Raw genomic sequence first — 17156 nt, forward strand, 5'->3', positions numbered from 1 at the left:
CTCTTGAGCACTTTAAAGTTTTCATTGCAGAGACCCTTCATTTCCTTGGTTAGGTTTATTCCAAGGTACTTTAATTTTTTTTTTTTTTTGAGGCAATCATTAATGGGAGTGATTCCCTGATTTCATCCTCAGCCCATTTGCCATTAATGTATAAGAAGGTTACTGATTTCTGTGTGCTTATTTTGGATCCTGCTATGTTGCTAAAAGTATTTATCAGCTCTAACAGTTTGCTGGTAGAGTCTTTATGTATAGAATTCTTTATTATAGAATCATATCATCTGCAAATAATGATAATTTAATCTCTTCCTTTATAATTTGGATCCATTTTGTGTGTGTCTCTTGCCTTATTGCTATAGCTGAGACTTCCAATACTATCTTAAATAAAAGTGGGGACAGTAGATATCCTTGTCTTGTTCCTGAATTTAGCGGAGAAGCTTCAAGGTTTTCCCCACTTAGTATTAGATTGGCTGGAGAGAGAGAGTTAGAGAGAGAGGCAGAGAGACAGAGAGAGAATCGGTGCACCAGGGACTCCAGCCACTTCAATCAAACTCCAGATGTGTGAGCCACTTTGTGCACATGTGTGACCTTGCACACTTATGTCACTTCTTTTGTCTGATTTATGTAGGACCTGGAGAGTTGAACATGGTCCTTTGGCTTTGCAGACAAGTTCCTTAACTGCTAAACCATCTCTCTAGCCAAGGAGATTTTTTTTTAGAACTGCTTAGATCTCCATACTTGCTGTAGGTCTATTTAAATGATTTATCACATCTTGATTTAATTTTGGTACGTCATATAAGTTCCTTTGTAACTTGTGTCATTATGCTTTTTTCATCTCTAATTTTATTGTGTCTCTTCTCTCTTTCTTTGAGTCAGATTTGCTAAAGGTTTATCAATCTTGTCTATCCTTTCAAAGAACCAACTCTTGGTTTCATTGATTCTTTGTATAGATTTTTTTGTTTCTATTTCATTAATTTCTGCCCTAATCTTTATTATTTCTTCTCATCTACTGACTTTTCATGTGCCTTGTTATCTTTTTTACAAGGCCCTAAGGTGAAGCATTAAGTTGTTTACTTGTGACCTTTGTAATTTCTTAACATAGGTACTCAAAGCTTTAAGTTTCCTTCTTAGGAGCAGGGAAAAAGCCCCACATGGGGCGGCAGTGGTGTTCAGGGTGGAAATGGCCGATTGGAAAGTAGATGAACAGAAGTCATCTCCTGGGAGGAGTCCTGTAAGAATGTACCAGTGTTGATCCCAAAGAAGAGAAGCCTAAAGAGTCGAATCAATGCCCACACATTTGAATAGCTGTCATTTTGGTAGTGGAAGAGTATTTGACTTGTGTGCCTTATAGAAAGATTATATAATGGAATTGAGTGCAGTCATGCACTCATACACTTCATACTGACTTTCTATGAAACACATAAACTGGGAAGTGTATTCGTGGAAGAATCATGAGTGCCATGCAAGTACATATAGTACAAAGCAGGGTAGACAACAGATTTTTTTTTTGAGGAAACAGGAAGACCAGGAACAGTGACATGGAAGTAGGGAATGGAGTTGGGCCTGCAAGTTGGCTAGATGAGCTGGAATATGTATACATTTTCTGCTGGAGATGCAAGCTTTCATACAATTTCGTTGAACAAACAAGAAAGGATCTGAGAGGGAGAAGTGAACCAATGCCAGCTGGGGGTGAAAGGGAAGTGATGCAGAAGTCTGAGTGTCCTGGATGTGCACATTGGAGAAACAAAGCAACAGGAAACTGCTGATAGGACATCTTCCTGTGCCCACGCGCAGCCAAGAAGTACCACTCAGCCGGTAAAATCCTCATCTTCCGCCAGTTCTCCCGAGGCTGCGAGGAGACTCCATCCTCAACCCAGTGATAAACTCAATCCAAAAGCAACTAACCCCTTGGGGGAACAATCGAGAGCCTCTTCTGCATTTGCAGCTATTTTCTCTAAAGGAGGCAGTCCTTGTGACTGGTACATGGATCAGTAAGACACAGCCTGCAGTGGGAACGCCCTCCCGAAACTCTCCCATTTGATCCTCTTCATGTCACTTTAGCTGAGGGTCTGAGAGAGACAAAGCACCCTTATACCTTTGTGTCCAAGGAAGGCTTTAGAGAATTACTTTTAGTCAGAGGTGCTTGTGAAAAAGCTGTACCTTTGCTACCAAGACTGATCCCTGTGCTAAAGGCTGTGCTGGTCCATCCAGATGATGATGTGTTTGAAAGAGGACTTGGTGCACTGGTACAGTTAAGTTTGGTTGTTGGTCCTGATCTGAATGACCACTTGAAGCATCTACTTACAAGTCTTTCCAAGAGGCTAATGGACAAGAAATTCAAAGAGCCGATCACCAGTGCATTACAAAAGCTGGAGCAGCATGACGGGAGTGGAAGCCTTATCATTATCAAACCCAAAATACCTACATATTGCTCCAATGGCTGTTGAATAAGTAGCTAATAAAAGTCATCTCTCTTCCTGTGTACAGCAGATCTCCATGGAACCTTTACTCAGTTCAGTTTGCTGTGAATCACAGCCACCATTCATTATTTACTAGGTGAAAAGAGTATGTGCAATGCAGCTGAAGATAAAGCTTGTTTCTCAAGAAAGGACAGCTGGTAATGGCAAGTTATTAAAATAGTTTCCATAGCAGGTCCAATTTTCTGAGCTTTTTTCTCATTTATATAATTTGTTACTGAATTTATAAGATCACCTGTTTTTGTATTTATTTCATACTGCATTTTTATTTATAACACCTTTGACAATCATTTTATAGTTTTGTACTTACCTTATAGATTGTTTAGGGGCTCTTTCTTGGTGTTTTGTTTATCAAGACTTAAGAAGTATACAGAGTGAATACACAGCTCTGCATTCACCTTAATTATGATTTGTAAATAGGTGTTTTATGAGCCAGGCATGGTGGTGCACGCCTTTAATCCCAGCACTCAGGAGGCAGAAGTAGGAGGATCACCAGGAGTTCAAAGCCACCCTGAGACTACATAGTGAATTGGAATAGGTCAGCCTGAACTACAGTGAGACCTTACCTCGAAAAAAACAAAAGAAAAAAAAAAGGTGTTTTGTGATTTCAAATATTTGGGAACATTTCTTTCCAGAGAAGACCAATTTGTTATATGCATGCCATTTTGATTATAAGTATTTTATTTATTACAAATTGTTAAAACTAACTAAATTTAGGTATTAATTATATTGAAGTAAATGTTACTTTTGCATTTCATAGCCTGAAAATACTGATGTATCTATGAAGATATTCAGAAATTAAAATATTTAATACTTCTATGTATTGGCAAAAAAAAATCCCTCTTAGGCCTGCCTTCATTGTGCCTTTGGTATGCCTTATTATCATTATCATTTGATTCTATGAGTTTTTTTATTTCTTCAATGACCCATTCATCAATCAGTAGTGCACTGTTTAGTTTCCATGATTTTGTGTCTGTTCTATAGTTGTTCTTATTGTTGATTCGTGGTTTAATAGTGTTGTAATCAGGTAGGGTACAGGAATTATTTCAGTTTTCATGTATTTGTTAAGATTTGCTTTGTGACCTAATATATGGCTTATTTTAGAGAATATTCCATGTGGTGCTGAGAAGAATGTGTATTCTACATATTTGGATGGAATGTTCTGCAGATATCTGTTAGGTCCATTTGTTCTATGACATCATTTAGTCCAGATGTCTCTCTGTTTATTTTATTTTATTTTATTTTATTTGCCTGAATGACCTGTCAATTGATGAGAGTGGGGTATTGAAATCACCCACTACAATTGTGCTTGGTGTTATCTGTGACCTTAAGTTTAATACTGTTTGTTTAATGAGATTAGGAGCACCCATGTTAGGTGCATACATGTTTAAAATTATAATGTCTTTCTGTTGAGTTGTTCCTTAAACCAAGATAAAATGACCTTCTTTATCTTTTCTAACTAAAGTTGGTTCAGAGTCTATCCTGTTATATATTAGGATAGCAACACCTGCTTGTTTTCTAGGCCCATTTACTTGAAATACCATTTTCCATCCTTTCACCTTAAGCTAGTGTTTTTCTTTTATGGAAAGGTGAGTTTCTTTAAGGCAACAAACAAAAGGATCCTATTTTTTAAGATTTATCTATTTTTTTATGTATTAGAGACAGAGAGAGGGAGAGAGAAAGAGAGAGAGAGAATAGGTGCTCCAGAGCCTCTAGCCACCGCAAATGAACTCCAGACTCATGTGCCACCATGTGCATCTGGCTTACGTGGGACCTGAAGAATCAAACCTGGGTCTTCAGGCTTCACAAACATGTGCCTTAACCGCTAAGCCATCTCTCCAGCCCAGAATCCTGCTTTTTGATCCAGTCTGCAAGCCTGTGTCTTTTGGTGGGGGCATTGAGACCACTGACACTAAGAGTTGTTATTGGGCTGTAGAGATGGCTGCACATGTCCACTAGGTGGTGCAAGCATCTGAAGCTCAGTTGCAGTGTTTGAGGCCCTGGTATGCCAATTCTCTCTCTCTCTCTCTCTCTCTCTCTCAATCTCTCTCTCTCTCTCATAAAAAAGTTATTATTGAAAGGTATGTATTTATTCTTGCCATTCTTGTTCTTTGGTAATGCTTTCTGTTTGCCCTTTATTCTATTGTATTAACTATTATTTGACTATAGTTTATTTTTTTCCTGTTTCATGTGTGTGCTTTCCTTTTTCTTCAGTGTGAAGGATCCCTTCAAGTATTTTCTGTAGAGCTGGCTTAGTGGTCATATATTCCTTTAGCCTGTTTTTGTTGAGGAACCTTCTTACTTCCCATCAATTTGGGTGGATAGCTTTGCTAGATAATGTAATCTTGGTTGACAGTTGTTATCTTTCAGAACTTGGAATAATTTTGGTTGGCAGTTGTTATATTTAAGAGCTTGGAATATATCACTCCAAGCCTTTCTAGCTTTTACAGTTTGTGTTGAGTGTCTGCTGTTATCCTGGTGGGCTTGCCTTTATAAGTGACTTGATGCTTCTCTATAACTGCTTTCAATATATTTTCTTTGGTTTGTGTGTTTTGTAGTTTAATTATAATATGGAAGTGAGAGGTTCTTTCCTGATTTTGTCTGTTTAGCATTCTAAAGGCTTCCTGTATATGTATTGGCATCTATTGGGAGGAAATTTTCTTCTATGATTTTGTTGAAAATATCTACAATGCCTTTGGAGTAAAAATTTTCTCCTTCTACTATACCCTAAATTCTTTTTTTTTTTAAATTTTTTTTTGTTTATTTTTATTTATTTATTTGAGAGCAATGAAGAGGCAGATAGAATGGGCATGCCAGGCCACGAGCCACTGCCAATGAACTCCAGATGCATGAACATTGTGCATCTAGCTTACATGGGTCCTGGGGAGTCGAGCCTCGAACTGGGGTCCTTAGGCTTCACAGGCAAGCACTTAACCGCTAAGCCATCTCTCCAGCCCCCTAAATTCTTATATTTGACATTTTAGTAGTTTCCCAAATGTCTTAAAATTCCCATTTATACCTTCCAATTGGTTTGTATTTCTCTTTGTTGGACTGTATTATGTCTGCTACCTGATTGTCTAGTTTAGATATTGTGTTCTCTCCTTCATCCATTTTATTAGTGAGATGTTCTACAGAGTTTTTTATTTGACTTACTGTGTTTTTTATTTCTAGTATTTCTGACTGGTTTTTCTTCAGTCTTTCTATTTTCTTTTCATGTCTTGTATTGACCTCCTTATTTCATTAAGTTGGTTTCCTGTGTTCTCCTTCAGGACTTTGTTTTCTCTTTGATTCCTTTGATTTCTTTGAGCATAATTGTAATCATTCTTCTGAAATCTTTGTCAGGCATGTCATCTAAATCAGTCTCACAGGGGTAATTTCTGATTGATTTATTTTTTCAATTTTTTAAATATTTTATTTATTTGAGAGACAGAAAGAAAAGGAGGCAGATAGAAAGAGAGAATGGGCACACCAGTGCCTCCAGCCATTGCAAATGTACTCCAGATGCCTGTGCCACCTTGTGCATATGGCTTACTTGGGTACTGGGAATAGAACCTGGGTCCTAAGACTTTGCAGGCAAGCACCTTAACCACTAAGTCATCTCTCCAGCCAGATTTATAATTTTTTTAATTTAATTTTTATTTGTTTATTTACTTTTTTAGAGAGACAGAGACAGAGAGAGAATTAGCACCCCAGAGCTTCAGCCACTGAAATCGAACTCAGACGCTGACCTGTGGGCTCAGCAAGGCTGGCTGGGTCGGTGGGTTTGCTGTTCTGATCACCTGTGCTGGCTGCTAGGTGGCTGATCTCCCTTCCCCAGGTCTCCAGTGGTTGCTTACACTGGCAGTTGTGGGAGGGGGGCTGGAGAAGGCATCTGAAGTTGTACCAGAGCTGTGGACATGGTCCCTATGACCCTCTCCCTCGTGAGCTGCTCAGCTGGTCCCTGCTGTCTTCTCCTTCAGGTTTTTGACTTTACAAGAAGGCTGGTGTAAGTGGAGAGCCCCCTCCCCACCTGGGTTCTGCTCGTGTAGCTCTTCCCAAAGACCAGGACCGGACTGGTGCCATGGTAGGGGCCAATTCTGGCTGGTTGCCTGCTTGCTAGAAGTTCTGAGTCTCTCCTGTTTCTCTGCTGTGGTTGATAACTCCTTATACACTTCACTTTTTGGTAGAAAAGTGTATTGTGGTGTTTTTACTAATTATTTCTCCCCATGCTTTAGCTGCTTTGGCGTGGCTTTTATGCCAACATCTTAACCAGAAGTCTAAACCTCTAATTATTTTTTATTTATTTATGAGGGGAGAAGGGAGGAATGGATGAACCAGGGCCACCAGCCACTGAAAACAAACTCCAGATGTATGTGCCACCTTGTGCATCTGGTTTACGTGGTACTGGGAAATCAAACCTGGGTCCTTAGGCTTCACAGGCAAACACCTTAACCACTAAGCCATCTCTCAAGTCCTAAACCTCAAATTTTAAAAAAAAAAAAATTATTTACTTGAGAGAGAGCAGAAGAAAGTATGGGAGCCCCAGGAGCTCTTGATGCTACAAACTCCAGGTACATTCACTAGTTTTTGTTCCTGGCTTTACTTAAGTAAATGTAAATAGGGAATTGAAGCCTGGCTGTCAAGCTTTGCAAGCAAATGCCTTTAACCACTGAGCCATCTCCCCAGCCTTAAACCTGAAATTGTAGGGGTTGTTTCTCTGGTTTGTTCTTTTCTTTCTCCTCTATTGGTACCAGGAATTTGCTGGTTTACTGTGTTGAACATGATCCATTCCTTACTCTCTCTCTTCTTTACTCACCAATTCCTCTTGTGAAATCCCTTCTTTCCTGTGCGTTTCTGGTTGAAACTGGTTTTCTTCCCACACTGTGTAGAGGTGAGCAGCTTCTGCTATGCTGCCTTGGTGGTCATGACTGGCCCTGGTTTGTGCTTCTCCTGAAATGCTTATTTCTCTCTCAATTTGGACAACAGAACCATCTCCCCAGCCCATCACCCTCAATTTTAAAAGATAGCTTTGCTGGATACATCATCTTGGAATGTAGCTGCTTACTTTTAGGACTTGAAATACATCATTCTGTGATTTCTCTGACTTTCAGAGCCAATGACAAAAGAGCTAATGTTACTCTAATGTGTTTGCCTTTGTAGTAAGTTGGTGTTTTTCCCATGTAGCTTTTTTTCTTATAATTTTTTTTTTATTTGCAGAGAAAGGGAATGAGAATGAGCACACCAGGACCTAGTGCTCATGCGGATGAACTCCAAACACATGTGCTCCTTTGTGCATCTGGCTTTACATGTGTCCTGGGGAATTGAACCCATACATTCAGGCTTTTCAAGCAAGTGCCTTTAACCACTGAGCAATATCTCCAGCCCCCCTCCCCCCTTTATACCTTTTTAAATTTTGTTTTGCTTTGGTTTTAAGATGAAGTCTTATATAGCCCAGGCTGACCTTGAACTCACTACACAGCTGAAGATGATGTTCAACTCCTTATCCTCTTGCCTCTACCTCCCAAGTGCTGGGATTACAGCCATCTGCCACCATGTCCAGCTTCTCTTACAGCTTCTTGTATTGTTTATTTTCTTTGTGTCTTTTACATCTGGACTGTCTTGGTGAGGCTCTTCTTTGCTCATGCCTGCTTGGATTCTAAGTGTTTTTTGTGTTTTGCAGTTACTGTTTTCGAGGTAGGGTCTCACGCTATCCCAGGCTGACCTGGAACTCACTCTATAGCCCCAGCTAGCCTTAAACTCACAATGACCCCTTTACCTCAGCCTCCCAAATTCTGAGATTAAAGGCGTGAATAACAAGCTTGCCTTTTGTTTTTGTATTTGTATTTGTATTCATTTCTTTCTCTAAATCTGGGTAGTTTTCTGCTATAATTTCATTTGTACGACTGATTTTCTCATCTGTTTTCCTGACCACCTTTTCCTCTTTGCTTCTGACTTTCCTCTGAAAGCTCTGGCATGCCCATACTCTCTCTCAAATAAATAAGTAATTTTTTTTTAAATTTACTAAAGTAATTACATTTAATTAAATGGCTGCTTTATAATGCTAAGAAAGTTTTTTCTAGTTTTAACAAAGGAATTTATTTGCTGATAAAAACACACACACACACATATACACACACAAAAACTCAGAAAATAGCAATTTTCTGCAAGGACAATTAATAATGAAACATTCTCCATTATCCCTCCTCTCAAGTTGTACCCTTTATGCACACATTATCAGAAAGCAGACGAATATATGGTAATACTGTGAGGTGCATATACAGTCTTATACATTTGGGTGTCCCTCCCTCCTTGACAAGGAGAGAACATTTTTTCTTCAGGCTTATTTTGACAGAACTGTATCACAGGTTTTTATTTTATTTATTTTATTTTTATTTTTTTTGCCTGGTATGGTGGCATGTGCCTTTAATCCCAGCACACGGGAAGCAGAGTCAGGAAGATCATTGTAAGTTCTAGGCCGGCCTGAGACTGCATAGTGAATTCCAGGTCAGTCTGGGCTAGAATGCGACCCTATCTTGAAAAAAAATAAATAAAGAGAAGGGAAGAAAGAAAAAAAAAGGAAGGAAGGAAAAAAAAGAAGGAAGGAAGGAAGGAAAGGAGGGAGGAAGGAAGGGAGGTATCACAATTTTTTCTTTTTGGTTTTTCAAGGCAGGGTCACACTTTAGCCCAGTCTGATCTGGAATTCACTATGTAGTCTCAGGTTGGCCTCAAACTCACAACAGTGCTCCTATCTCTGCCTCCTCAGGGCTGGGATTAAAGGCATGCACCACCACACCCAGCTATCACAGTTTCTTATTGCAAAATATTTAAAGACTCCTCCCCTACTCTATTGCTCTCCAAAATGGTAATAAAAAATTCAATACAGAGGGATACAAAAATTGGTGACTGTGTTATGATGGACAGAAGCAACCTTCTTCAACCATCAACTGACACTACTCTTGTTATTCACAAACCCTTCAGAGACCCAACAAGAGCCAGATGTGGTGGCACATGCCTTTAATCCCAGCACTCGGGAGGCAGAGGTAGGTGGGTCACTGTGAGTTCCAGGCCACCCTGAGATTACATAGTGAATTCCAGGTCAGGCAGGCTAGAGAGAGACCCTATCTCAAAAAAACCAAAACAATTTTAAAACGAGAACCAACAAGATTTGAGACTCAAATATAGAATCTCTTCAAAGAACCTGAAGGCTGAGATTGTGTGATGGAAAAATAGAATGCTGGCAAAGGCACAGGGTAAAGAATATCAAGAAAGGGCTGGAGAGATGGCTTAGCGGTTAAGTGCTTGCCTGTGAAGCCTAAGGACCCCGGTTTGAGGCTCGGTTCCCCAGGTCCCACGTTAGCCAGATGCACAAGGGGGCGCACACGTCTGGAGTTCGTTTGCAGAGGCTGGAAGCCCTGGCGCGCCCATTCTCTCCCTCTTCCTCTGTCTTTCTCTCTGTGTCTGTTGCTGTCAAATAAATAAATAAATAAATAAATGAACAAAAAAATATTAAAAAAAAAAGAATATCAAGAAAGCTTTGGTACTGTTTCCACTTAATAAGCCAATAGTATAGCGACCTAATGACCTTGGCCGTGATCACACCATGGTGCTTCTACACAATGACTGGCAGCTGGCATCTTCAGGTTCCCAGTGCCCAGCAAACTGCTGCAGTCCCAGCTACTGGAAGGACAGGTTGGGAGGATAGCAGAGGAGTTTCTTGCCAGAGGGAGTTCTTCAGTGAAGACTCCTGAGGAGAAGAGTTGTTTGGCTTTCTCCTCAGGGATGGTTGGGAAGACCAGCATGCTGTCTCCATCCTTCTAATCGACTAGGGCAGCAACTCTGCCCCTCCCCTTGCTTTTAGCTGGAGAGAGATAATTATTCTGAGATTCTCATTACAGATCCTGCCAGTGGGGCTGGAGAGATTTCTCAGTGGTTAAGGCAGTTGCCTGCAAAGCCTAAGAACTCATGTTCAAATCTCTTGGTCCCACATAGCTAGATGCACAGTGATGCAAGCACGCAATGTCACACATGCGCCACAAGAGGGCACATGTGACTGGAGTTCATTCACAGCAGGCTGAAAGTCCTGGCACATCCATTCTCTCTCTCTCTCTCTCTCTCTCTCTCTCTCAAAAATATATTTTTTCTTTTTGATTTTTCAAGGTAGTGTCTTTCACTAGTCCAGGCTGGCCTGGAATTCACTATGTAGTCTCAGGGCGGCCTCAAACTCACAACAATCCTCCTACCTCTGCCTCCCCAGTGCTGGGATTAAAGGCGTGCACCACCACGCCCGGCTTTTTTTTCTTTTAAATAGATGCTGCCAGTGGTAGCTGGGTAGAGGATAGATGGCTTCAATATCTTGCTTTAAAAAAAAAATTGGTTAAGTTAACATCACAAATTGTGGAATTTTTTTAAGGGAGACTTGGATTTACGAGAAACTGAGGCCTTTAAAGAGAGATTAGAAATTTTTTTAATTAAAAATTTTAAAAAGAGAGATTAGAGTAAACCAAATGCATGGGAGGTGAGAAAAAGTGAGGCCTCTGCAGAGAGGTTAGGGTAGAGCTGCAAACACGTGGAGAGTTAGAAGCTTGCACAGGTGTTCTTAGGAGGAACCTGCATGACCTCTGCCGTGTGCTTTTCCCCATGGAAGAAAACTAAAAGAATAAATAATGGTGACTTAAGGAAGAATAGCAAAGAGAAAATACTAAAGTAGAGGCCAGGACATTCAAAGGAGAAAAGAGTAATGAAGAGAATTACACTATTGGTTACCCCCAGTTTAAAGAAATTACATAGGGGGCTGGAGAGATGGCTTAGCAGTTAAGTGCTTGCCTGTGAAGCCTAAGGACCCCAGTTCGAGGCTTGGTTCCCCAGGTTCCATGTTAGCCAGATGCACAAGGGGGCGCACGCATCTGGAGTTCGTTTGCAGAGGCTGGAAGCCCTGGCGCACCCATTCTCTCTCTCTCCCTCTATCTGTCTTTCTCTCTGTGTCTGTCGCTCTCAAATAAATAAATAAATAATTTTTTAAAAAATAATTAAAAAAAAAAGAAATTACATAGGTACCAAGCCTCGAGTTGGTGAGGGCACCCATGTCGTAGATCTGGAGTGTAAGGGAAATACACACATGGTAGATCTGGAGCCCAGAAGAAAATCAAACAAGTAATCATAGTGGGGAATTATTTCAAAATATAAAACAGAGGCAAGCAGAAAAGTTCAGATCAAGAAAAACTGCTCTCCCATCCCCATCCAGTGGTAGGATAGAAACCAGATTCATATGTCACCAAGTAGAGATGTGAGGGAATCCAGAGAGAACACATACACACACACACACACACACACACACACACACACACACACACACACACACACTGAGAGTCACACCAAGAGAGCAGCTTCAGTTTCTTACTGGGGCCAAAAACATACACCACACCAGCAGTCATGGGCATGCCCCCTTCATCCTTCTCACAGAGTCCAGCATGCCCAAGTGGATGGCAAGGTTTCAGCTCTTACAATCAATGATGAGAAAAGGTAAATTTTCTGTGGGTTCATCACCATTGTTGAGATCCCAGCTCCAAGCAAAATGGTCTTCAATACTATTTGTTGCAAGGGCAATCAACTTAATATTCCTCTCAGCAAACTCTGATGCCAGCTTGCAGCTCTGCCAAGCTCTGTGGTGCACACCATGGTGAAGTTGCATGGGTGAGAGAAGAAAATACCCCATGAGTCTTGCAGAAAGTCATTGATGAGGCCAGTGGTGGTTGTTGCAGTTACCTCCTCATGGCTGGGACAAACACCTGACCAGAAGAAGCCTTTGGGAGGCAGGGATTTCTTTCAGGCTTACAGACCCCAGGGGAAGCTTCATCGTGGTGGAAGAAGCTGGCTCACTTCCACACATCAGTAGCAGAGAGACACCACAAACAGCCAGCAAGCACAAGCAGCCAGAGCTCAAAGCTGGCTCCCCACACACCACAAAGGGCTGGACTCAAGATCTGCCCCTGGTGACATGCCTTCTCCAGCAGTGATCTGCTTGCTGGAGTCTTAACTAGGAAGTTTAATCAAAAATACCTGAGTCTATGGGAAACATGCATTTGCATTCAAACCAGCTCAATGGCATTGGCCTTGAAGTTGGGGGTTAAGTCCCCTCTGGACATGGCAGCAGCGGAGATGCAAGGAATGGGGTAACACAGCCACAGCCAGAAGCCATTTCATCAAACAAAATGAAACCCAGGGCATCAAACACCACTTATTTTTATTTTATTTGTTTATTTGAGAGAGAGACAGAGACATAGAATGGGCATACCAGGGCCTCTAGCCACTGCAAGCAAACACCACACATATGCACCAGCTTGTGCATTTGGCTTATGTGGGTCTTAGGGAATCAAACCTGGGTCCTTAGGCTTCAGAGGCAAGCACCTTAACTTCTAAGCCATCTCTCCAACATCGCCCCCCACCCATTTTATTTTTAAAAATCTTATTACTGTCTCAGTAGATATATAGACCTTTGTCTTTGGTGGGAAGTCAGGAGACAAATTATATAATTTCCAGTTGTTTTCAGACTATTTGGGAAAAATAATTAATGTCAATGTGCGTGCGCGTGCGCGCGCGCGCGCGTGTGTGTGTGTGTGTGTGTGTGTATCTTATTTTTTGTTTTTGAGGTAGGGCCTCACTCTAGCCTAGGCTGACCTGGAATTTACTGTATAATCTCAGGCTGGCCTAGAACTCACAGTGATCCTCCTACTTGTGCCTCCCAAGTGTAGGGACTAAAATCATGCACCACACCCCAGCTATTGTCAATTTTTTAATGATCATAAAATTAAGCTTTTTGGGCTAAAGAGAATGCTTAGTGGGTAAGGTGCTTGCCTATGAAGGCTAAGGACTCAGGTTTGATTCCCCAGTACCAATGTAAGCCAGATGTGCAAGGTGGTGCATGTGTCTGGAGTTCATTTGCAGTGGCTGGAGGTCCTGGTATGCCCATTTTCTCCCTCCCTCCCTCCCTCTCTCTCTCTCTCTCTCTCTCTCTCTAATAAATAAAAGCTTAAAAAATTAAGATTTTTGGTCTAGGAATGTAGCTCAGTGATAGAACATGTCCCTAAAATGTTCACGGCCCTGGGATTAATTGCCAGCACATACATACACACAAAAGTGTTTACTAAAATGACTGTTGTTGCTACCCAGATCCTCCCTTTTAAGCACATGCATTGTATCAAGTCTCTTTTCAGTGCCTTGCTGATTCTCCAAACTAACCAAGAAGCCATCACTTCTGTCTTGTGTATATTATCTGAGAATCCATGTGCCAGCTTCAGTACTGGAGGGCAGAAATGAATACTGCAGACCCTATCTTCAGAGAGCTTATAGTCCAGCAGATTCATTGATTAGAGCATTTATTACTGACAGAAATAGGGGCAGGGGCTTGTGTGTGTGTGTGAGAAGAAAGAATACCACATGCTCAAATCCTTTGTCCAACTACTCCCTTGGTCTCTCCTCAATATTCTTAGTTGTTTACTGAATCGTAAAATATAGTTAGTAATTTCAGATACCTTTCAGTGCTCCATTTGGAAATTAGCTAGGTTTCTGTGCACATTTTTTTTTACAGTTGCACTCCTATATAGAGAAATAATCTATTTCACTTCAGAGAGGCTGAGAAATTTACAGAAAAGGTGATAAACCAGTTGTCATGAGAAGCTAAAATCCCTACTTCTTAACTGTATATCTTTTAATCTCTCCTTTTGAAAAGCTTACCTTGGGAAGCACAAGAGAGTATCTCCCTCCCTGGCATTAGCAGCTCACTGTGGCCACTCTTGATTTGGAGTGCAGGGTGCTCATAGCCATCAGGGGTCCCGGCAATTGATTGTTTTTATAGAGTGTACTCTTCATGGGGTATCAGATGTGTGACCCTGAGGGCTATGGACTGAGAACTCAGGCATCTGGGTCAGGGACAAAGGCCTCCAAAGCTACCTGGAAACTACATTCCTCAGAGCCAATGTCCCCAAACCCATGGGTAACCTGATCAATAGTACCCAGGAGAGAGAGCTGTCAAAGAAAAAAGAGAACCAGTGGAAGGAAAGCAAGGGAGATGTGAACCTGGCCAATTACTGTTTGCTTCTGTCACCCACAGCAACAGCAGAGCTACCTACCACCCAAAGACATCAGTTTCTTAAACTGATTCTAACCACCAATATCATACAGACTTGCCCTCACCCAGAGTCCATTCTGGACTTGACCTTGTCTCGTAGGTTAAGAGGGAATCTTTTGATTGTATGTCAGTAAGCAAGAGAAGGTGCTTAGGATTCACCTGTCTAATCACAACCCCAGGAACTCACCCAGAAGGTGTTCATCTTTTGGTTCCTGGCACCTGTTTTTGCAGCCACATCCTTCTGAGGAACATATCCTGCACGTCTCCTAAATTAGGATTTTGCATTCTCTTTTCTCTTCCCAAGCAAGCAAACTTCCCAAAGAGCTTTGCCCTATAATGTTTATCAGAAGACTCACCAACCTCACTCTGTGGAGGAGTATTTTACCCCATCCTAATGACCAACTTGACAGTTTCACCCTTCCTCCACTCCTTGTCTCTTTACTCCAAAGCCCTTAGATCTCCTCATTCTAAATAGAGAGTATGTCACCATGTGTTTCCGTAACAGTAACATACCCATTTTTCCTTCTAAATTGTTCAATGTTTCTCTGGTGTCATCTCAGGCAGTCTGACACTTACAGCTCCAAAGCTCTAAGGTCTGCAGAAGTTTGTTTGTTTGTTCATTTCGAGGCATGGTCTCACTACAGCCCAGGCTGACCTGGAATTCACTATGTAGTCTCAGAGTGGCCTTGAACTCCTGGTGATTCTCCTACCTCTGCCTCCAAAGTGCTAGGATTAAAGGCATGCACCACCACACTGGGCTATTTTTTGTTTTCTTTAAAGTAGAGTCTCACTCTAGCCCAAGCTGACCTGAAATTCACTATGTAGTCTCAGGATGGTTTCAAACTCACAAAGATCTTCCTACTTCTACCTCCTGATGGCTGGGATTAAAGGCGTGTGCCACCATGGCCACCCACTGGTCTGGAGAAATTTATGCAAATGATTCCCAAGCACAGGTCTCTGCTGTCTGTCCTTTTCTTAAGTGCACAGATGTCTGCTTACACTCTGTGGTACACAATCCATGAGATGATATTTACAGGATGGCAATGACGTAGACTTCTGTATCTATAAATCAATCCTACTGCTTCTGTCTGGCTCATCTTGGTCTTGGAATTCTCAGTTTTAAGCATTTCTAAGATTTTATTCCATAATACTTTAATGCTATTTAACTAACTTAGTAGTATTCATATTATCTTCAAGACAGACTTTAGTTTTATGAACCAGAAACCCATTTCTTTCCAGTACCTTGGAACATAGACTAAATAAAAGTCATTCAGCTTTTCACTGAACCCTGCAAAATGTGGAACACGTAGAAACGTCTGTCCTATGTGGGCCAGGCCAATAATTTGCTCAATGGTTAACTTGTTCTTTGACATTTGTGAGTGACCCAACCAGTTCTGCACAGGAAGTGCAACATTTGGTGGAATCACTTCAGATGCTGGGCTATGCTTTGATAGCCCAGCTTCACTGCAGGCTTCCCTCGCCTGCGAAGCAGACATCATGATGCTCACAGGAAGCACTGGTAGAATGTGAAGTGTAACAGCTGAGCACGGTTCTCTGATCTTTGCAAGGCAGGCTTTGGTTGCAGTCGTCTGCCAACAACATTTTCTTCTTATATGCATATTTATGTAGGTCCCTAAAGACTAAATAAAAATAATTTTCTTCAAAACAGCAAAAAATATATTTATCCCGGCTCATTTTTGTCTTGAGTGAGATGATGATTAGGTAATTAATAGCTGTGAGATTGACATGACTGTCAAAGTCTAGTAATTGTTGGCAGGACATAGTGGTGCACACTTTTAATTCCAGCACTGGGGAGGCAGAGGTAGGAGGACTTCTGAGTTCTAGGTCAGCATGGGCTACTGAGATCCTGCCTCAAAAAAAAGTCTAAGCTGGGTGTGGTGGCTCACGCCTTTAATCCCAGCACTTGGGAGGTAGAGGTGGGAAGATTGCCATGAGTTCGAGGCCACCCTAAGACTCTATAGTGAATTCCAGGTCAGCCTAGGCTAGCGTGAGACCCTACCTCAAAACAACAACAACAACAAAAAAAGTCTAATAATTGTTTCAGAATCCTTGAATAGCCACTCTTTCCTACATGATCAAGTTGGTTCTTTGGGCTTTGTATTAGCACCAATGGTATGTTGCTTAAACTAAGATTTAACTGAGCAAGTAGATAAAGTTTCATAGCATATGGAATAGAATGAACCAGTCAACATCTAATTACCCAGTTGATACAGGTATGAGAAGGAGATCAACAACTCCAAAGTACAATTCTAAACAAGAATAAAATATAACACTTTAGGTCCTAGGAGCATATGGGGGAAAAAAAGTATATTTCAAGACTGATAAGTGTTCTTATGCTAAACACATAAGAGAAAAAAAAAACATAACGAGGGTTGGTCTGTACTCACCAACAATCTAGGCAAATACATGCTTCTTTTACAGATCTCTCTCTCACTCTCTCTCTCCTTTTGTTTACTGTTTTGGGTTATTTGTTGTGTTTTTTTTTTCAAGGTAGAGTTTTGCTGTAGCCCAGGCTAACCTGGAATTCATTATGTAGTCTCAGGGTGGCCTCAAACTCA

General features: G+C 41.2%; 2 pseudogenes; one reads left to right on the forward strand and one right to left on the reverse strand.

Moving 5' to 3' along the window:
- The first annotated feature begins 1700 nt into the window (after positions 1-1700).
- LOC101617667 lies at positions 1701-2444 on the forward strand (annotated as a pseudogene).
- Positions 2445-10027: 7583 nt separating this feature from the next.
- LOC123464420 lies at positions 10028-16076 on the reverse strand (annotated as a pseudogene).
- Positions 16077-17156: the final 1080 nt, after the last annotated feature.

This window comes from Jaculus jaculus, chromosome 11, assembly GCF_020740685.1.
Source record: "Jaculus jaculus isolate mJacJac1 chromosome 11, mJacJac1.mat.Y.cur, whole genome shotgun sequence".
NCBI classification, from domain to species: domain Eukaryota; kingdom Metazoa; phylum Chordata; class Mammalia; order Rodentia; family Dipodidae; genus Jaculus; species Jaculus jaculus.